Genomic DNA, 23,453 nt, shown 5'->3' with positions numbered 1-23,453 from the left:
TGGTTGTGCTGTGTGGGACTCTGCCTCAGCATGGCCTGATGAGCAGTGCCATGCCCACACCCAGGATCTGAACTGGTGAAACCCTGGGCTGCCAAAGCAAAGCACATGAACTTAGCCACTCAGCTGCGGGGCCGGCCCCTACCATGCTGTTTTGATTGCAATAGCTTTGTAAGATAGTTTGAAATCAGGGAGTGTGATGCCTCCAGCTTTGCTCTTCTATCTCAAGATTGCTTTGGCTTTTTGGGGTCTTTTGTGGTTCCATACAAACTTTAGGATTGTTTGTTCTATTTCTGTGAAAAATGCCACTGGGATTTTGATAGGGATCACACTGAATCTGTAGATTGCTTTGTGTAGTGTGGACATTTTAACAATATTAATTCTTCCAATCCATGGGCACAGAATATCTTCCCATTTCTTTGCGTCTTCGATTTCTCTCATCAATGTCTCACAGTTTTCAGTGTATAGGTCTTTCACCTCTTTGCTTAAATTTACTTCTAGGGATTTTGTTCTTTTTGATGATATTGTAAATGGGATTGTTTTCTTAATTTCTCTTCTCTGATAGTTCATTTTTTAGTATATAGAAAAGCAACAGATTTTTGTATACTAATTTCGTATCTTACAACTTTACTGAATTCATTTATTAGTTAAAACAGTTTTTGGGTGGAGTCTGAGGGTTTTCTCTATATAATATCATCTGCAAATAGACACAGTTTTACTTCTTTCTTTCTGATTTGGATGCCTTTTCTTTCTTTTTTTTTTTCTTTTTTTCTTTCTTTCTTTTTTTTTTTTTGGCCTACTTGCTCTGGCTAAAACTTCCAATACTGTGTTGAATCAAAGTGGCGAGAGTGGGCATCCTTGTCTTGTTCCTGATCTTAGAGGAAAAGCCTTCAGCTTTTCACTGTTGAATATGATGTTAGCTGTGGGTTTGTAATATATGGCCTTTAATATGTTGAGGTATGTTCCCTCTACACCCACTTTGTCAAGAGTTTTTATCATAAATAGATGTTGAATTTTGTCAAATGCTTTTTCTGCATCGATTGAGTTGATCATTTGATTTTTATCGTTCATTTTGTCAATGTCATATATCATATTGATTGATTTGCAGATGTTGAACCATCCCTGCATCTCTGGTCTTCTGCTCATGTCTTTGGCTTTGGTATAAGGATAATACTGGCCTCCTGGAATGAATTAAGTGGTGTGCCCTCCTCTTCTATTTTTTGGAAGAGTTTGAGAAAGATTGGTGTAAATTCTTCTTTAAATGTTTGGTAAAATTCACCAGTGAAGCCATCTGGTCCTGGACTTTCCTTGGTTGGGAGGTTTTTGATGACTACTTCTATGTCTTTACTTGTTATAGGTCTGTTCAGATTTTCTATTTCTTCTTAAACTCAATTTTGGTAATTTGTGTGTTTCTAGGATTTTGTCCATTTAATCTAGGTTGTCTAATTTGTTGGCATACAATTGTTACTGGTATTTCATTATAATCCTTTTTATCTCTGTAGAGGGGTGGTAATGTCCCCATTTCCACTTCTGATTTTAGTTATTTGCATCTTCTCTCTTTTTTTAAAAGTGAGTTTAGGTAAATGTTTGTCAAATTTGCTGATTTTTTCAAAGAATCAAATTTTAGTTTTGTTGCTTTTCTCTATTGTTTTTCTGTTCTCCATTTTGTTTATCACCACTCTAATCTGTATTATTTACTTCCTTCTGCTAGATTTGGGTTTGGTTTCCTTTTCTTTTTCAAATTCCTTAATGTGTACATTTAGGTTGTTAATTTGAGATGTATCTTCTTTTAAATGTAGTCCGTGTACTGCTGTCTGAATCCCCTAAGTTTTGTTTTCTTGTGTTTTCATTTTCATTCATCTCAAAGTATTTTCTGATATTCCTTGTGATTTCTTCTTTGACCCACTGGCTATTTAGGAGTGTGTTTAATTTCCACATATTTGTGAATTTTCTAGTTTTCCTTCTGTTATTGATTTCTAGCTTCATTCCATTATAGTAGGTAATGATACTTTGTATGATTTCAATCTTTTAAAATTTATTGAGACTTGTTTTGTGGCCTAATACATGCTGGAGCATGTTCCATGTGCACCTGAGGAGAACGTGTAGTCTGCTGTTGCTGGGTGGAGCACTGTGTGAATGTCTTCTGTTAGATCTAGTTGATTTATAGTGTTGTGCAAGTCCTTTATATCCTTATCCATTTTCTGGATGGATGTTCTATCCATTGTTGAAAACGCAGTATTGAGGTCTCCAACTCTTATTGTAGAATTGTCCATATGTCCCTTCAATTCTGTTAGTGTTTACTTCACATATTTTTTTGGCTCTGTTTTTTAGTGCATGTATATTTATGTGTTATATCTTTTTGATGAATGGATCCTTTTATCAATATACAATGTCCTTATTTATCTCTATTAATTTTCTGCTTAAAGACTTTTTTGTCTGACATTACTATAGCCACCTGGATCTCTTTTGGTTACTGTTTGCACAGAATCTCTTTTTCCATCATTGCACTTTCACCCTATTTGTGGGACTGAAGTGAGTCTTTTGTAAGTAGCATATGGTTGGATCATATTTTTAAAATCCATTATTCTAATCTTGGCCTTTTGATTGGAGAGTTTAATCCATTTACTTTTAAATTAATTACTGATAAGAAAGGACTTATTCCTGCCACTTTTCTATTGTTTTCTATATGTCTTACACCTTTTTTTGTTTCTCATTTCCTCCACTACTGCCTCTTTTGTGTTTAATGATTTTTTTGGTAATGTTTGGTTTTGATTCTTTTCACATTTTCTTTCTAACTTTTAAAAAATATTTTCTTAGCGGTTACTATGGGGGTTACAATTAGCATCTTAAATTTAAATCAATCCAGTTTGAATTGATACCAACTTAGCTTCAACATCATACAAAAACTCTGTTCCTATGTAGGTTTCCCTTCCCCCTTTATGTTGTTATTTTCACAAATATTACCTTTATATACTGTGTCCATTAACACAGACTTATCATTATTGTCTTACGCATTTGTCTTTTAAGCCATGTAGGAAATAAAAAGAGGAGTTACAAACCAAAACATTGAATACTTGCTTTTACATTTACCTGTAGGTTAACCTTTACTGGAGGTCTTTATTTGTTCATATGGCTTCAAGACACTGTGTAGAGTCTTTTCATTTCAGCCTGAAGGACTCCCTTTAGCATTTCTTATAGGGCAGGTCTCCTAGTAATGGATTCCCTCAGCTTTTGTTTATCTGCAAATGTCTTGATTTCTCCTTCAAGGATGGCTTGAAGGATATAGGATTCTTGATTGACAGATTGTTGTTTCTTTCAGCACTTTAAGTAGTCATAACAATGGCTTCTGGCATGCATGCTGTTTTTTTAAATGAGAAATGAGCTGTTAATCTCATTGAAAATTCCTCATATGTGATGAGTTGCTTCTCTCTTGCATCTTTCAAGATTCTTTCTTTGTTTTCGGCTTTCTTATGGTTTCATTGTACTGTATCTCAGTGTGGATATATTTTAATTTATTCTACTCTGAGTTTGTTGAGCTCCTTAATGTGTATATTCATGTCTTCCGTCAAACATGGGAAGTTTTTGGCCATTATTTTTTCAAACGTTCTTTCTGCTCCCTTCTTCATCTCTTCTCCTTCTTGGGCTCCCATTAAGTGTACGTTAGTAAGCTTCGTGGTGTCCCACAGGGTTTGCAGGCTCTGCTCATTTTATTGATTATTTTTCCTTTCCTTCCCTCAGACTGAATATTTTCAACTGGCCTATGTTTGGTGGTTCTTCTGCCTATTCACATCTGCTATTGAAACCCTCTAGAGAAATTTTCATTTCAGTAATTGTACTTTTCAATCCGAAGTTTTAGTTTGGTTCCTTTTTATAATTTCTATCTCCTAATTGGTGTTCTCGTTCATTCTCTTGGTTTTCTTTAGTTCTTTGTTCATGATGTATTTAACTTTTTGAGCATATTTAAAACACTTGATTTAAAGTCTTTGTCTAGTAAGTCTGATATCTGTGCTTTGTCATGGAGAGGTTTTAATTTTTTCTGTGAATGGGCCAGATTTTCTCACTTCTTTGTATAGTTCATGATTTTTGTTTAAAACTGGAAAGTTCAAATATTATGATGTATAACTCTGGAAATCAGATTCTTCCCACTCTGCATGGATGTAACTGTTTGTTTAGTGACTTTTCTAAATTACTTTTTAAAGTCTGTATTCTTTGTCATGTGTGGTCTCTGAAATCTCTGTTCCTTTATCTTGTGTTCAGGGAGTGTCTTTTAAATTTTTTTATTGAGGTAACATTGACTTATAACATTGTATCAATTTCAGGTGTATGTCGTTATATTTTACCTTCTGTATAGACTATATCATCTTCCCCACAAGCAGTCTAGTTGCTGTCCTTCACCATACACGTGTCTTTTACCCCTTTAGGCCTCTTCTCACCATCCCCCTACCCTGGTCAGCACCAGTCTGTACTCTGTATCTATGTATTTTTTGTTTGTTTATCTTCCACATGTGAGTGAAATCATATGATATTTGCCTTTCTCTATCTGACTTAATTAGCATAAGACCCTCAAGGTCCATCCATGTTCTTTTAAATGATAAGATTTCATCTTTTTTATGGCTGAGTAGTATTCTATTGTATATATACCACATCTTTTTCTTCTAACACATTATTTTTATTTTTTATGTTATTGAAGTCACATTGGTTTGTAACAGTACATAAATTTCATGTGTACATCATTATATATTGACTTCTGTATAGACTGCATCATGTTCACCCCTAAAAGTCTAGTTTCTATCTGTTACCATACATGTGTGCCCCTTTACCCCTTTTGCTCTCCTCCCCATCCCCATCCCCTCTGGTAACTACCCATCAGTTCTCCATATCTATGTGTTTATTTTTTTGTTTACCTTCCATATATGAGTGAAGTCGTATGGTAATTGTCTTTCTCTGACTTATTTTGCTTAGTATAATACCCTCAGGGTCCATCCATGTTGTGGTAGATGGCATGATTTCATCTTTTTATGGCTGAATAGTATTCCACTGTATCTCTATACCACATCTTCTTTATCCATTCACCCTTGATGAGCACTTAGATTGCTTCAAAGTCTTTACCATTGTGAATAAGGATGCAGGGAACATAGGGGAGCATATATATTTTCAAATTAGTGTTTTCAAGTTCTTTGCATAAAAACCCAGAAGTGGAATAGCTGGACTACACAGTATTTCTATTTTTATTTTCTTTAGAAATGTCCATACTGTTTTCCACAGTGGCTGTGCCAGTTTGCATTCCCATCAGAAGTGCATGAAGGTTCCCTTTTCTCCACATCCTCTCCAACACTTATGATTTTTTTTCTTTTTGATAACAGCCATTCTAACAGGTGTGAGGTGCTATCTCATTGTGGTTTTGATTTCCATTTCCCTGATGATTAGTGATATTGAACACCTTTTCATGAACCTGTTGACTGTCCATACATCTTCTTAGGAAAAATGTCTGTTCAGCTCCTCTGCCCCTTCAAAAAATGTATATATACTTTTTGCTATTGAGTTGTAAGTGTTCTTTATATATTTTGGATATTAACCCCTTATCAGATACACGATGTGCAAATATTTTCTCCCATTCAGTAGGTTGTCTTTTCATCTTGTTGATGGTTTCCTCTGCTGTGTGGAAGCTTTTTAATTTGATTTAGTCACACTTGTTTATTTTTGCTTTTGGTGTCAGATTTAAAAAACCATCACCATGCCCTACACCAAGGAGCTTACCACCTATGTTTTCTTCTAGGAGTTTCATAGTTTCAGGTCTTACATTCAAGTCTTCAATCCATTTTGAGTTAATCTTTGTGTATAAGATAATAGTCTACTCTCATTCTTTTGCATGTGGCTGTCCAGTTTTCACAACACCATTTCTTGAAGAGACTTTCCGTTCTCCATTGTATGTTCTTGGCTCCCTTATCAAAAATTAGCTGTCCATAAATGTGTGAGTTTGTTTCTGGGCCCTGAAATCTGTTCCATTGATCTGTGTGTCTGTTTTTCTGCCAGTATCATGCTGTTTTGATTCCTATAGGTTTATAGTATGTTTTGAAATAAGGGAATGTGATACCTCCAGATTTGTTCTTTTTTCTCAGAAGTGCTTTGGCTATTTTGGGTCTTTTATTGTTCCATATAAATTTCCAGATTGTTTGTTTTATTTCTGTGAAAAATGTCATTGGGATTGCCTTGAACCTGTAAATTGCTTTAGGTAATATGAACATTTTAACTATGTTTATTCTTCCAATCCATGAGCATGGAATATCTTTGCATTTCTTTATGTCTTCTATTTATTTCAATAATGTCTTATAGTTTTCAGTGTATAGATCTTTCATCTCTTTGGTTAACTTTATCCCTAGGTATTTAATTCTTTTTATTGTGATTGTAAATGGGATTTTATTCTTGATTTCTCTTTCTGCTAGTTTCTTGTTAGAGTATAGAAATGCAACTGATTCTTGTACATTGATTTTGTACCATGAAACTTTACTCTATTTGTTAATTATTTCTAATAGTTTTTGGGTGGATTCTTTAGGGTTTTCTATATATAAAATCATGTCATCTGCAAACAGTGACAGTTTTACTTCTTCCTTTCCAATTTGGATACCTTTTATTTCTTTTTCTTTCCTAATTGCTCTGGCTAGGACTTCAATAGTATGTTGAATAAGAGTGGGGAGAGTGGGCATCCTTGTCTTGTTCCTGTTCTTAGAGGAATAACTTTCAATGTTTCACCATTGAGTAGGGTGTTAGCTCTGCGCTTGTCATATATAGCCATTATTATGTTTAGGTATTTTCCTTCTATACCCATTTTATTGAGATTTTTAAATCATAAGTGGACGCTTAATCTTGTCAAATGCTTTGTCTGCATCTATTGAGATGATTGTGTGATTTTTATTCTTCCTTTTCTTAAGGTGGTGTATCATGTTGATTGATTTTCAGATGTTGAACTATCCCTGCATCCTGGAATAAATCCCAGTTGATTGTGGTGTACGATCCTTTTAATACATTGTTGTATTCAATTTGCTAATATTTTGTTGAGAATTTTGCACCTATGTTCATCAGTGATATTTGCCTGTAATTTTCTTTTTTTGTGTTGTTTTTGTCTCGTCTTGATATCAGGGTGATGTTGGCCTCATGAAATGAGTTTAGAGGCGTCCCATCCTCTTCAATTTTTTGAAACAGTTGAGAAGGATAGGTACTAAGTCTTATTTGTGGGGCTGGGCTGGTGGCATAGAGATTAAGTTCACACACTCCACCTCGGCAGCCTGGGGTTCACAGGTTCAGATCTTGGGCACAAACCTACACACCACTCATCAAGCCAGGCTGTGGCAGCATCCCACATATAAAGTAGAGGAATATTGGCATGGATGTTAGTTCAGGGACATCTTCCTCAAGCAAAAAGAGGAAGATTGTCAACAGATGCTAGCTCAGGGCCAATCTTCCTTGCACACACACACACAACTTTATAAAAGATCTTCTTTGCCTGTTTGTTAGAATTCACCAGAGAAGCCGCTTGGACCTGGACTTCTGTTTTTGGGAAGTTTTTGATTTCTGTTTCAATCTCTTTACTTGTGATTGGTCTATTCAGATTATCTATTTCTTTCTTATTCAATTTTGGAAAGCTGTTTGAATCTAGGAATCTATCCATTTTTTCTAGGTTATCCAATTTGTTGGCATATAGTTTTTCATAGTATTCTCTTATAGTCCTTCATATTTCTGTGGTATCAATTGTAATTTCTTCTCTTTCATTTCTGATTTTTATTTATTTGAGCCTTCTCTCTTTTGTCTTAGTGAGTCTAGCTAAAGCTTTGTCAATTTCAATTTTTGTTTATAGCTTCAAAGAAAAAGCTCTTAGTTTCATTGATCTGTCTATTGTCTTTTAGTCTGTTTCATTTATTTCTGCTCTAATTTTTATCATTTCCTTCCTTCTACTGATTTCAGGCCTTGTTTGTTCTTCTTTTTCTTGTTCTTTTAGGTGTAGTGTTAGATTGTTTATTTGGTATTTTTCTTTTTTTGAGGTAGGCCTGTATTGCTATAAACTTCCCTCTTAGTGCTGCTGTTCTGCATCCTGTAAGTTTTGGTATGTTGTGTTTTCATTTTCATTTGTCACCAGGAATTTTTTGATTTCTCCTTTGATTCAATAGTTGTTCAGTAGCATATTGTTTAGTCTCCGCATATTTGTGAGTTTTTCAGCTTTTTTCTTGTGGTTGATTTCTAGTTTTATAGCATTGTGGTTGGAAACGATGCTTGGCATGATTTCAATCTTCTCAAACTTATTGAGGCTTGTTTTATTTCCCAACATATGGTCTGTCTTTGAGCATGTTTCATGTGCACTTGAGAAGACTGTGTATTTTGCTGCCTTTGGATAGAATGTTCTATGTATATCTATTAAGTTCATCTGGTCTAATGTTTCACTTAACGCCAATGTTTCCTTGTTGATTTCTGTCTGGATGACCTATCCAGTGATGTAAGTGCTGTATTAAAGTCCCCTACTATTATTGTATTGCTGTCAGTTTCTCCCTTTAGTCTGTTAATAACTGCTTTATATTCTTTGGTGCTCTTATTAGGTGCATATATATTGATAAATGTTATATCTTCTTGATAGACATGATATAATGTCTATCTTTGTCTCTTGTTATCTTTTTTGCCTTGAAGTATATTTTGTCTGATATAGTATGACTACACCCCCTTTCTTTGGTTGCCATTTGCTTGGAGTATCAGCTTCCATCCCTTCACTCTTAGCCTATGTTTGTCTTCAGAGCTGAGATGTGTTTCCTGGAGGCAGCATATTGTTGGGTCTTGTTTTTTGTTTTTTTTTTTAAAGATTTTATTTTTTACTTTTTCTCCACAAAGCCCCCCAGTACATAGTTGTATATTCTTTGTTGTGGGTCCTTCTAGTTGTGGCATGTGGGACGCTGCCTCAGCGTGGTTTAATGAGCAGTGCCATGTCCGCACCCAGGATTCGAACCAATGAAACACTGGGCTGCCTGCAGCAGAGCGCGTGAACTTAACCACTCGGTCACGGGGCCAGCCCCTGTTGGGTCTTGTTTTTTAATCCACCCAGCCACTCTGTGTCTTTTGATTGGTGAATTCAATCCATTTACATTTTGGGTGATTGCTGATATTTGAGGACAATACTGCCATTTTATTTTTGTTTCCTGGTTGCTCTGTATTTCTGTTGCTTCTTTTTCCTTGTGTTTCTGTCGACGATTTCAGTTTGGTGGGTTTTTGTGATGCGTTTCTCAGTTTCTTCTTTTTTTAATATTCTGTGACTCAGTTCTGAATTTTTGTTTTGTGGTTACCATGTGGTTTCTATGAAAGTTCTCACAAATAAGGTAGTCTTTTTTTGCTGATAGCTTGTTATCTTCATTTGCCTCTTAAGGTTTTGTCCTTTTCCTCTTTCCATTCCATATTTTTGTTGTCACAAACTATCTTTTCTTGCACTATGAGTTTGTCACCAAGTTGGTAGTGGTTGTAATGCTTCCCTTCCCTTTAAATTTTATGTTCTAATGAAATGTGTACTATCCCATTCTGATATGGATTTGCAATTTTCTGGTTCTGTCTATCACCTTGCTCAAAGCTTTGTATACTTTTGCCTTTTTGCTCAGGTAGGAGGGCTCCTTTCAACATTTCTTGTAAAGCAGGTCTAGTGGTGATGAACTCCCTCAGCTTTTGTCTGTCTTGGAAAGCCTTTATTTCTCCTTCACATTTGAAAGATAACTTTTCTGGATAAAGTATTCTTGGCTGCCAATTTTGACCTTTCAATATTTTGAATACATCATTCCACTCTTTCCTGCTCTGCGGGGTTTCTGCTGAAAAATCTACTGATAGCCTAATGGGTATTCCTTTGTACGTTGTTTTCTTTTTCTTCCTGGCTTATTTTAATATTATTTCTTTGTCATTGATTTTTTTTGGAGGAAGATTAGCCATGAGCTAACATCTGCCACCAATCCTCCCTTTTTTGTTTGCTAAGGAAGATTGGCCCTGAGCTAACATCCATGCCTATCTTCCTCTATTTTATATCTGGGATGTCTGCCACAGCATGACTTGATAAGCAGTGTGTACATCCACACCTGGGATCCAAACCAGCAAACCCCAGGCCACTGAAGCAGAGTGTGCAAACTTAAATGCTATGCCACTGGGCCAACCCCCTCTTAGTCACTGATTTTTGAGTTTTATTATCATGTGTCTTGGAGATGGTCTTTTATTTCCATTTTTTAAATTGAGTTCATAATAGTTCACATCATTGTGAAATTTCAGTTGTATGTTATTTCTTGTCTGTCACCACATAAGTGCTCCTCTTCATCCTCTGTGGCCAGCCCCCACCCGCCTCCCCTGGTAACCACTGAACTATTTTCTTTGTCTGTGTGTTTGTTTATATTCCACATATGAGTGAAATCATGTGGTGTGTGTCTTTCTCAGTCTGGCTTACTTCGCTTAGCATCATTCTCTCCAGGTCCATCCATGCTGTTGCAAATGGGATGATTTTGTCTTTTTCATGGCTGAGTAGAATTCCATTGTGTGTGTGTGTGTGTATATATATATATATATATATATATATACCACATTTTCTTTATCAAATAATCAGTCCATGGGTACTTGGATTGTTTCCATGTCTTGGCTATTGTGAATAGTGCTGCAACAAACATGTTACTTCAGATTGTTGATTTCAAATTGCTTGGTAGAGACCCAGTAGTGGGATAGCTGGGTAGTATGGTATTTCTATTTTTAGTTTTTTGAGAAATCTCCATACTGTTTTCCATAGTAGCTGCACCAGTTTGCATTCCCACCAGCAGTGTATGAGGGTTCCCTTCTCTCTACATCCTCTCCAACATTTGTTATTTTTAGTCTTAGTGATTATAGCCATTTTAACAGGTGTGAGGTGGTATCTTAGTGTGGTTTTGATTTGCATTTCCCTGATAATTAGTGATGTTGAACATCTTTTCATGTGTTTATTTGCCATCTGTGTATCTTCTTTGGAAAAATGTCTGTTCATATCCTCTGCCCATTTTTTGATCAGGTTGTTTGTCTTTTTATTGTTCAGTTGTGTGAGTTCCTTATATATTATGGAGATTAACCCCTTGTCAGATATATGATTTGCAAATATTTTCTCCCAATTGAGGGGTTCTCTCTTTGATTTGATTCGATTCTAGTTTCTTTTGCCTTGCAGAAGCTCTTTAGTCTGATGAACTCCCACTTGTTTATTTTTTCTTTTGTTTCTGTTGTCTGAGAAGACATGGTATTTGAAAAGATCCTTTTTAGTTCAGTGTCAAAGAGTGTACTACCTATATTATCTTCCAGGAGTTTTATAGTTTCAGGACTTATCTTCAAGTCTTTGATGCATTTTGAGTTTATTTTTGTGTATGGTGTGAAATAATGGTCTACCTTCATTCTCTTGCCTGTGGCTGTCCAGTTTTCCCAACACCATTTATTGAAGAGACTGTCTTTTCTCTGTTGCATGTTCTTGGCACCTTTGTCGAAGATTAGCTGTCCATAGATGTGCATTCTTATTTCTGGGCTTTCAGTTCTATTGTGTTGATCTGTGTGCCTGTTTTTGTACCAATACCATGACGTTTTGATCACCATGGCTTTGTAGTACATTTTGAAGTCAGGATTGTGATAGCTTTGTTCTTTTTCTCAGGATTGCATTAGCAATTCAGGGTTTTTGGTTGCCCCATTTTGCTCTATTTCAGTGAAGAATGTCATTGGGATTCTGACTGGGATTGCATTGAATCTGTAGATTGCTTTGGGTAGCATGGACATTTTAACTATGTTTATTCTTCCAGTCCATGTGCATGTAATCTCTTTCCATCTCTTTATGTCATCTTCTATTTCTTTCAGTAATGTCTTATAGTTTTCATTGTATAAGTTCTCACCTCCTTGGTTAAATTGATTCCTAGGTACTTTATTATTTAAGCTGTGATTGCAAATGGAATTGTATTCTTGAGTTCTCTTTCTGTAAGTTTGTTATTGGAGTATAGAAAAGCAACTGATTTTTGTAAGTTGATTTTGTACCCTGCAACTTTACTGTAGTTGTTAATTATTTCTAATAGTTTTCCAGTGGATTATTTAGGGTTTTCTATATATAAGATCATGCCATCCACAAACGGAAAGAGTTTCACTTCTTCACTCCCTATTTGGATTCCTTTTATTCCTTTCTCCTGCCTAATTGCTCTGGCCAAAACCTCCAGTACTATGTTGAAGAAGAGCAGTGATAGTGGGCATCCTTGTCTTGTTCCTGTTCTCAGAGGGATGGTGTTCAATTTTTGCCCATTGAGTATTATGTTGGCTGTGGTTTTGTCATATATGCCCTTTATTATGTTGAGGTAATTTCCTTCTATCCCCATTTTGTTAAGATTTTTTTTTATCATAAATGGCTGTTGGATCTTGTCAAATGCTTTGTCTGCATCTATTGAGATGATCGTGTAGTTTTTATTCCTCATTTTGTTAACGTGGTGTATCTCATTGATTGATCTGTGGATGTTGAACCATCCCTGTGTCCCTGGTGTAAATCCAACTTGACCATGCTGTATGATCCTTTTGATATATTGCTGAATTCGAGTTGCCAAAATTTTGTTGAGGATTTTTGCATCTATGTTCATCAGCGACATTGGCGTGTATTTTTCCTTTTTTGTGCTGTCCTTGTCAGGCTTTGGTATCAGACTGATGTTGGCCTCATAGAATGTGTTAGGAAGCATTCCATCTTCCCTAATTTTTTGGAATAGCTTGAGAAGGATAGGTATTAAATCCTCTCTGAAAATTTGGTAGAATTCCCCAGAGAAGCTGTCTGGTCCTGAGGTTTTATTCTTTGGGATGCTTTTGATTACTGTTTCAATCTCTTTCTTTGTGATTGGTCTATTCAGATTGTCTGTTTCTTCTTGATCCAGCTTTGGGAGGTTATAAGAGTCTAAGAATTTATCCGTTTACTCTAGATGGTCCATTTTGTTGGCATATAGCTTTTAGTAGTATTCTCTTATAATCCTTTGTATTTCTGTGGTATTCACTGTTATTTCTCCTCTTTCATTTTTAATTTTATTTGAGCTGTCTTTCTTTTTTTCTTTGTCAGTCTAGCTAGGGGTTTGCCAATTTTATTTATCTTCTCAAAGAACCAGCTCTTTGTTTCATTGGTCCTTTCTAATGCCTTTTTTCGTTTGAAGAGCATTGATTTCTGCTCTGATTTTTATTATTTCTCTCCTTCTGCTGACTTTGGGCCTTGTTTGTTCTTCTTTTTCTAGTTCAGTCAGGTGTAGTTTGAGATTGCTTATTTGAGATTTTTCTTGTTTGTTAAGGTGATCCTGTATTGTGATGAATTTCCCTCTTAATATGGCTTTTGCTGTATCCCATATGAGTTGGTATGGCATGTTTTCATTTTCATTTGTCTCCAGATATTTTTTGATTTCTCCTTTAATTTCTTCAATGATCCATTGGTTGTTCAAAAGACTGTTGTTTAGTCTCCACATCTTTGTCGTTTCTCAGCTTTTTTCTTGTAATTAATTTCTAGCTTCATAGCCTTGTGATTGGAAAAGATGCTTGTTATTACTTCAATCTTAAATTTAGTGAGACTTGCTTTATTTCCCAACATATGGTCTATCCTTGAGAATGTTCCATGCACAGTTGAGAAGAACTTGTATTCTTCTGTTTTTGGATGGAGTGTTCTATATATGCCTATTAAGTCCAACTGGTCTAGCTTTTCATTTAATTCCACTGTTTCCTTGTTGGTTTTCTGTCTGGACTATCTATCCACTGATGTGAGTGGAGTGTTGAGATCCCATACTATTATTGTGCTATTGTTAATATCTTCTTTTAGGTTTGTTAATAGTTGCTTTATGTTCTTTGGTGCTCCTGTGTTGGGTGCGTAGATATTTATGTGTTATTTCTTCTTGGTGGAGTGTCCCTTTAATCATTATGTACTTCCCCCTTTGTCTCTCTTCACTTGTCTTTTCTTGAAGCTAGAAATTAATTACTTTGTCTGATATAAGTATTGCGACACCTGCTTTCTTTTGTTTGCCATTAGCTTGGAGTATCATCTTCCATCTCTTCACTCCGAGCCTATGTTTGTCCTTGGAGCTGAGATATGTTTCCTGGAGGCAGCCTATTGTTGGGTCTTGTTCTTTAATCCATTGGAGATGGTCTTTTTGCATTGGGATAATTAGGTGTCCTGTTAGCCTCATGGATTTGTATATGCCTTGCCTTCCCCAGATTTGGGAAGTTCTCCACTATTATTCTTTAAGTGAGCTCTCTGCTCCCTTCTCCCTCTCTTCACCTTCTGGGATACCCCTTACACTTATGTTGCCCTTTCTAATGAAGTCAGATAATTCTTGTAGAATTTCTACATTTTTCTAAGTCTTAATTCTCTCTCTTTTTCTAATTGCATCATTTCTAGATTTCTATCCTTGAGCTCACTAGTTCTCTCTTCCATATGATATGCTCTATTTCTAATGTTTTCTAATGCATTCTTCATATCATTTATTCAGTTTTTCAACTCCAGAATTTCTATTTGTTATTTTTTTAAAGTTTCAGTCTCTTTGGTAAGGTATTCCTTCTGTTCATTGATTTTAGTCCTGAGCTCAATGAATTGCCTTTCTGAGTTTTCTTGTAGCTACTCAAGTTTCTTCATGCCAGGAATTTTTAGTCCTTTATCAGTTAGATCGCAGTCTTCCATGACTTTATGTTTGGTTTCTGGAGAATTGTTTTCTTTCCGTAATGCTGCAGTCTGGTGGCTTTTTGTGGTGCTTGCTGAGTTATTCCTCTGCTGGCATATTTTCTCTAGCAGACACATTTTTAATTTAGGTATAGCTTTGTTTTCGTTGAAAGTTTTCAGCTGCACATATATTAGAAGACTTTCTTCTGTTTTTCAGTAGGAGGAAAAGAAAGTCAATTTTTTGCCAACTGACTCTGTGTTGAAACAACCATTCACTACTTAGCCAAGCCATTTACAACTCTACCTAAGCCTTCTATTTCTGCTTGTGCTTGGCCTAGCAATCAGCTGGAGGTGAAAATTTAAGGTCTTTTCAGGTCTTCACTGAGCATGCATCCTGCCGTGGGCATGTATATTGATTACTAAATTCCTCATTATACAAATGCCCTCCTTTCCCAAAGAAACTCTTGTCCCAGATTTTCCTCCTAAGATTTTTGTGCTCTATTGTTTGCTTCACTTGTAATATTTTACTCCAGGTTGTTTATTTGCCTTACAATGTTTTTAAGAGTTCCCAGTGCTTTTCCTTGCTGAGTGAGTTCTGAGTAAGGTGAAACAAAGGTATCAACCTTGCTATCCTTCAGGCAGAACCCAGGCAAGTCAAAGCAGACAAAAACAATTTTATTGAGAGGAAAGTCTGCTCTGATCCCACCAGAACCAGGAAACTGGGTCTCTTCCTAGGAACATGGGCTGCCAACTAAAGCACCACCGCTGAGCTTGGGAGGGGAATGGGAAAAGTTAAATGGCAAGTAAAGGCCCTGAAAATCTTTTCTATTGTTTTAAGTTGCCTTTTTCTTGATTCAGTTTTTGTTTGGTTGCTGTAAACCTCTGACTATTTTACAGAGTTCAGATAAGTTGACTTTGATGATTTTTTCTTGATTTTTCATCATTTCTGTGAATGGACAAGACCTTAAAGCTATTTACACAACCTTTTTTGCTGATGTACTCACTTCCTTTTTGCCCATTGTTTAACTGGGTTGTCTTCTCATTGCTGAATCTAAAACGTTCTTTTTTTTTGAGTGCATAGTTTGGATATGTCTTGTATCAGATATGTGTTTTGCAAAAAAATATTTTTCCTGGTTTTTGGCTTGTCTTTTCATTCTCTTAGCAGTGACTTTTACAGAGCATTAGTCTTTAATTTTAATAAAGTTCACCTTACCATATTTTTTCTTTCATGGATCATACTTTTGGTATTGTATCTAAAATCTCATTGCCAAATCCAAGTCACCTAGATTTTCTATCTTCCAGAAGTTTTTCTTTTTTACATTTTGATCTATTTCTTCTTGTTGTTTTGTAAGTTTTTTCCTCATGTATTTTGATGCTCTATTGTTAGGTACATACTTCAAGGAATGTTATGTCTTTTTAGGGAATTGACCTTTTATCATTTTGTAATGTTCCTCTTTATTGCTAATAATTTTTCTTGCTCTGAATTCAGCTTTCTCTGAAATTAATATGTTTACAAAGCTTCAATAATCAAAACATTTGGTGCTGGCACAAGGAGAGACATGGAAATCAATGGAAGAGAATTGAGAGTTAAGAAATAAACATATGACTATCTATCATCAATTATTTTGATAAAGGTGTCAAGTGTACTCAAGAATAGCCTCTTAAACAAATGGTGCTGGGACATCTGGATAACCATATGCAAAAGAATGAATTTGGACCTTAACCTCACACCATATATAAATATTAACTCAAAGTGGATCAAAGAGCTAAATGTAAAAGCTAAAACTAATGCAACTCTTAAAAGAAAAACATGGTGGTAAATTCTTATGACCTTGGATTTGGCAATGGATTCTTAGATACAACACCAAAGCACGAGGAACAAAGGTAACAGGGATAAATTTGACTTCAGCAAAATTAAACATTTTGTGGATCAAAAGAAACTATTGAGAAAGTGAGAAGGCAACCCATGGAATTGGAGAAAATTTTGTAAATTATATCTATGATAAATAATTAGTAGCCAGAATACATAAAGAACTCTTACAGCTTGACAACAAAAAGACAATCTAATTCAAAAGTGGGGAAAGGAACTGAATAGACATTTCTCCAAAGAATATATGCAAATATCTTTTGTAGTGAATAGTACAGGAATAGATGCTCTTATTATTAGTCATTAAGGAAATCTATAAAAACCAGAATGATACAATTCTTTCCACTCTCTAATATGAGTATAATAAAAAAAGGAAAAATAACGACGGTTGGTGGGGATATGGAGAAATTGGAATGCTGACACGTCACTAGTGTGAATGTAAAAGGTACAGCCACTGTGTAGATGTTTTTCAGTTCTAAAAAACATTAAACATAGACTTACTATATGACCCAGCAATTTCACTCCTGGACTTAGTCACCCCAAACTGAAAACAGATGTTCAAACAATACTTATAAAGAAATATTTATATCAGCATCATTAACAATAGCCAAGAGGTAGAAACAACTCAAATTTTCACCAATTGGTTAATGGATAAACAAAATATAGTGTATACATACCATGGAATATTACTCAGCCGTAGAAAGGAATGAAGTACTAATACATGTAACAATGTGGATGAACCTTGAAAACAAGTAAGATGAACCTTGAAAGTAAGTGAAAGAAGCCAGGCCAAAAAAAGCCACATACTATATGTTTCCATTTATATTTACAGTTTCACATTTTACATTTAGGCTTATAATCCATTTTGAATTAATTTTTGTGAAGAGTGTAGAGTTTATATCTAGTTACTCTTTTTTTTTTTTGCGTGTGGATGTCCTGTTCTTCCAGCACCATTTGTTGAAAATGCTATCTTTTCTCCATTGTATTGACTTTACTTTTGTCAAAGATCAGCTGACTATATTAGTATGGGTCTATTTTTGGACTCTCTGTTCTGTTCTATTGATCTGTCAATTCTTTTGCTGATATTACACTGTCTTAATTACTGTAGGTTTATAATAGCTCTTGAAATTGAATCATGTCAGTTCTATTTTTTCCTTCAGTATTATGTTGGTTATTCTAGTTTTTGCCTCTCAATATAAATTTTAGAGTCAATCTGTCAAAATCAACAGTATAACTTTCTAGGATTTTGACTGGGATTGAATTGAATCTGTAGATCAATATGGCAAGAACTGACATCTTGACAATATTGAGTCTTCCTATTCATGAAAATGGAATATCTCTCTATTTATTTAGTTCTTTGTTTCATCAAAGTTTTGATGTTTCCTCATATAGATCTTGTACATATTTTGCTAGATTTATACTTAAGTATTTCACTTTTTTGATGCAAAGGCAAATGATATTGTTTTTAATATCAAATTCCACTTATTCGTTGCTGCTATATAGGAAAGCAATTGACTTTTGTATATTAAGCTTCCATCCTGCAACCTTGCTATAATTGCTTATTAGTTCCAAGAGGGTTTTTTTTTTTTTTATTCTTTCAGATTTTCTACATAGACAATCAAGTCATCTATGAACAAAGACAGTTGTATTTCTTCCTCCCCAATCTGTATAACTTTTCCTTTCTTCTTTTATTTTCCATTTCCTTCCCTTCTCTTTCCTTTTCTTGTCAATCACTGCTTCTGATTGGAGACTTTAATCCATTTACATTTAAAGTAATAACTGATAAAGAACCATTTTTTTTCCTGCTATTTTCTTATTTTTTTCCCATATGTCTTATAGGGGTTTTTGCTCCTCATTTCCTCTATCACTGCTTTCTTTTATGTTTAGTTGAATTTTTTGTAGTGGACAATTTGAGTCCCTTCTCATCTCCTTACGTGTATATTCCATTGATTTTGTGTGTGTGTGTGATAACTATAGAAATGACATATAACATCTTAAGGTAACCAACAATTTAATTTCAATTGATAGTAATTTAGTTTCAATTGAATACAAAAATTCTAGTCCTATACAGCTCCATCCCCCCTTTATGTTATTGATTTCACAAATTACATCTTTGTGTGCCCAATAGCAGATTTATAATTTATTTTTATGCATTTGTCTTTTAAATTTTTACAAAATTAAAAGTGGAGTTACAAACCAAAATTACGATAATACCAGTTTTTATATTTGTCTGTGTGTTTAACCTTTCCAGATACCTGTATGTCTTCATATAGCTTTGAGCTACTGTATAGCATCATTTTATTTAAACCTGAAGGACTTCCATTAGCATTTTTTATAGGGCAGGTTTAGTGGTAACGAATTACCTCAGCTTTTGTTTATCTGAGGATGTTGTTATTGTGCCTTGTTTTTGAAGGTCAGTTTTGCTAGATATAGAATGTGTAATTGACAGGTTTCTTGTCTTTTAGCACTATAAACATATCATACTACTGCCTTCTAGTTGTCAAGATTTCTGATGAAAAGTTGACTAATAACCTTTTTGAGGATCCCTTGTCCGAGAGGAACTGTTTCTCTCATGCTGCTTTCAAGATTCCCTCTTTCTCTTCGTCTTTTAGCAGTTTGATTATAACGTGTCTTTGTGTGGATCTTCTGGGTTTATCATTTGTGGAGTTCTTGAATTTTTGGATTTGTGGATTCATGCATTTCATCTCATTTGGGAGGTTTTAGGTCATTACGTCCTCAAATAATCTGTCTGCCCTTTTCTATCTTCTTCTCTGGGACTCCATAATGTGTACGTTTGTCTGTTCTGACGGTGTTCCACAACTCCCTCAGGCTTTGTTTATCTTCCTTCATTCTTTTTTGTTTTTGTTCCCTCAGACTGAATAATTTCAATTGTCCTGTGTTTATGTTTGCTGATTCCTTCTTTTGCCTGCTGAAATCTGAGGTTGAACTTCTCTAGTGAATTTTTCATTTCAGTTATTTTACATTTTATCTCTAGAATTTGTTTGTCCCTTTTCATATTTTCTATCTCTTTGTTGATAAGCTCATTTGTTCATACATTGTTTTTCTGATTTCCTTCAGTTTTGTTAGTCTTTTACTTGACCATTAGACAAATAAGACAATTGTTTTAAAGTCTTTGTCTAATGAGTCTACTTTGGGGTTTCCTCAAGTATAGTTTCTGTAAACTTTTTTTGTTCCTTTGCAGGGGCCATGTTTTCTCTTTTCTTTTTATGCCTTGTGACCTTTTGTTGTTGTTGAAAATGAAGAATTTGACTAATATGATGTGGAAATCTGATTCTTCTTCCTTCCCCAGGGTTTTTTTCTTTTTTAATGTTGAATACCATAGTAGTTCTTTTGTTTGGAGACTTTCCCCAACTATTTCTGCAAAGACTATTCCTTGTCACACAGTATCCCTTAAGTCTCTGTTCCTGCAGCTCATGTACAGCTAATGTTTTCACAGAGGTTTTTTTGAATGCTAGGATCTCCAGTCATTGCAGAATGTCTCAGCAGAATGTGCTGGGGTAGTCATTCAACATTTAGCTAGCTTTTCCTAAGCCCAGAGATCATCTTAAGGTGAAAGCAGAAGGCCTTCTCAAGTCTTTTCTGAGCTTGCATTTTTGCCTTGCCATGTTCATGGTTTTCTAAAATCCCTGAATGTTGTAATTTCCCAAAGAATCTCACCCCAGCTTCTCCCCCATGCTTTCCATGATCAATTGTATGTCTCCATTCAAAATCTCTTGCCTCAGGCTTCTGTGAGTCTGTAGTTGACTAGCAGCTCTTTCAAGCAGTGCCCATCACTTTTCCCACCCGAGTTCCATGCTAGACAAAGCAGAACGCATGCCTTGGATCCATCCTTCAGGTGTCCCTCAGACAGGTTAGAACACATGGACACAATAATTTGCAAATCAAGTCTCTTATCCCTCCAGTTCAAGGAAAGTAACTGGGGGGCCAGGCTGTCTCCACTTCAAGAACAAGGCTGCTATCATGCCACCAGGTGGAGCTGGGGCAAAGGTGAATAAAAATGTCACAAAACTTTCCTAACACTTGAAGATAGCTTTTTCTTGATTGGGTGTTTATTTGGTTGCTGTAAACCTTTGACTGTTTTCCAGAGGCCAGACAAAGTTGTTTTAGACAGTTTCTACTTAATTTTTTTCTATTGAGGTAACATTGGTTTGTAACATTGTATAAATTTTGGGTGTACATCATTATATTTTGATTTCTGTGTAGACTATGTCATGTCCGCCACACAAAGACTAATTACAATCCATCACCATACAGATGTGTCCTGTTACCACTTCTGCCATCCCCTTTCACCCCTTCCTCTCTGGTAACCTCCAATCTAATCTGTGTATTTATGTATTTGTTTGTTGTTGTTGTTTTTATCTCCTACATATAAGTGAGACCATATAGTATTTGATTTTCTCCATCTGACTTATTTCACTTAGCATGATACCCTCAAGGTCTGTCCATGTCATCACAAATGGCAAGATTTCATCTTCTTTCACCTTTTGTGTCACCTTCTATTTCTTTCACCCATATCTTATAGTTTTCAGAGTACAGGTCTTTCAGCTCCTTGGTTAAATTTATTCCTAGGTATTTTATTCCTTTTGATGCAATTGTGAATGGGATTGTTTTCTTAATTTCTTTTTAAAAATATTTTTATTTTATATATATTTATTTTTAAAATTTCAGGTGTACATCAGTATATTTTGATTTCTGTATAGAGTACATCATGTTCACCACCCAAAGACTAATTACAATTCATCACCACACATGTGCCTAATTACCCCTTTCACCCTCCTCCCTCCACTTTCCCCACTGGTAACCACCAAACCAAATATGTGTCTCTATGTATTTGTTTGTTGTTGTTTTGATCTTCTATTTATGAGTGAGATCATACAGTATTTGATTTTCTCCCTCTGACTTACCTCACTTAGAACAATACCCTCACGGTCTGTCCATGTTGTCACAAATGGCCAGATTTTATCCTTTTTTACGACTGAGTAGTATTCCATTGTGTATATGTACCACATCTTCTTTATCCATTCATCCCTTGATGGGCAACTAGGTTGCTTCCATGTCTTGGCTATTGTGAATAATGCTGCAATGAACATAAAGGTGCATATATCTTTACACATTTGTGTTTTCATGTTTAGATAAATATCCAGCAATGGAATAGCTGGATCATATGGCAGTTCTATTCTTAATTTTTTGAGGACTCTCCATACTGTTTTCCATAGTGGTTGCACCAGTTTGCATTCCCGCCGGCAGTGTGAGAGTTCCCTTTTCTTCACATCCTCTCCAACATTTGCTATTTCTTGTCTTGTTAATTATAGCTATTCTGATGGGTGTGAGGTGATATGTCATTGTAGCTTTGACGTGCATTTCCCTAATAACTAGTGATGTTGAACATCTTTTCACGTGCCTGTTACCCATCTGTATATCTTCTTTGGGAAAGTGTCTGTTCAGGTCTTTTGTGCATTTTTTTTAAAAAACGTTTTATTAAGATTATGATAGTTTACAACCTTGTGAAATTTCAGTTGAACATTATTGTTAGTCATGATGTACGTGCACCACTTCACCCTTTGTGCCCTCCCCCCACACCCCCTTCCCCCTGGTAACCACCGATCAGTTCTCTTTGTCTATATGTTAACTACCACCTATGAGTGGAGTCATACAGAGTTCGTCTTTCTCTGTCTGGCTTATTTCACTCAACATAATACACTCAAAGTCTATCCATGTTGTTGTGAATGGGACGACTTTGTCCTTTTTTATGGATGAGTAGTATTCCATTGTATATATATACCATATCTTCTTTGTTAAATCGTCAGTTGCTGAGCACGTAGGTTGGTTCCATGTCTTGGCTATTGTGAATAATGCTGTGATGAACATAGGGGTGCATGGGACTTTTGGAATTGCTGATTTCAGGTTCTTAGGATAGATACCCAGTAGTGGGATGGCTGGGTCATAAGGTATTTCTATTTTTAAATTTTTAAGAAATCTCCATACTGTTTTCCATAGTGGCTGCACCAGTTTGCATTTCCACCAACAGTGTATGAGGGTTCCTTTTTCTCCACAGCCTCTCCAACATTTGTCACTCTTGGTTTTGGATATTTCTGCCATTCTAACAGGTGTAAGGTGATATCTTAGTGTAGTTTTGATTTGCATTTCCCTGATGATTAGTGATGATGAGCATCTTTTCATGTGTCTATTGGCCATCCGTATATCTTCTTTGGAGAAATGTCTGTTCATGTCCCCTGCCCATTTTTGATTGGGTCGTTTGATTTTTTGTTGTTGAGCTGTGTGAGTTCTTTATATATTATGGAGATTAACCCTTTGTCAGATAAATAACTTGTAAATATTTTTTCCCAATTAGTGGGCTGTGTTTTTTTGCTTCAATCCTGTTTTCCCTTGCCTTGAAGAAGCTCTTTAGTCTGATGAAGTCCCATTTGTTTATTCTTTCTATTGTTTCCCTCATGTGAGGGGTTATGGTGTCTGAAAAGATTCTTTTGAAGCTGATGTCAAAGAGTGTACTGCCAATATTCTCTTCTAGAAGACTTATTGTTTCAGGCCTAATCTTTAGGTCTTTGATCCATTTTGAGTTTGTTTTTGTGAATGGTGAAAAAGAATGGTCAATTTTCATTCTTTTACATGTGGCTTTCCAGTTTTCCCAGCTCCATTTGTTGAAGAGACTTTCTTTCCTCCATTGTAGCCCCTCAGCTGCTTTGTCGAAGATTAGCTGTCCATAGATGTGTGGTTTTATGTCTTGGCTCTTAATTCTGTTCCATTGATCTGTGCACCTGTTTTTGTACCAGTACCATGCTGTTTTGATTACTGAAGCTTTGTAGTAGGTTTTGAAGTCAGGGATTGTGATGCCTGCAGCTTTGTTCTTCTTTCTCAGGATTGCTTTAGCAATTCTGGGTCTTTTGGTGC

This window comes from Equus quagga, chromosome 1 (assembly GCF_021613505.1).
Source record: "Equus quagga isolate Etosha38 chromosome 1, UCLA_HA_Equagga_1.0, whole genome shotgun sequence".
Classification (NCBI taxonomy): domain Eukaryota; kingdom Metazoa; phylum Chordata; class Mammalia; order Perissodactyla; family Equidae; genus Equus; species Equus quagga.
The sequence above is the reverse complement of the archived record's forward strand: the minus strand, read 5'-3'. Positions refer to the sequence as shown.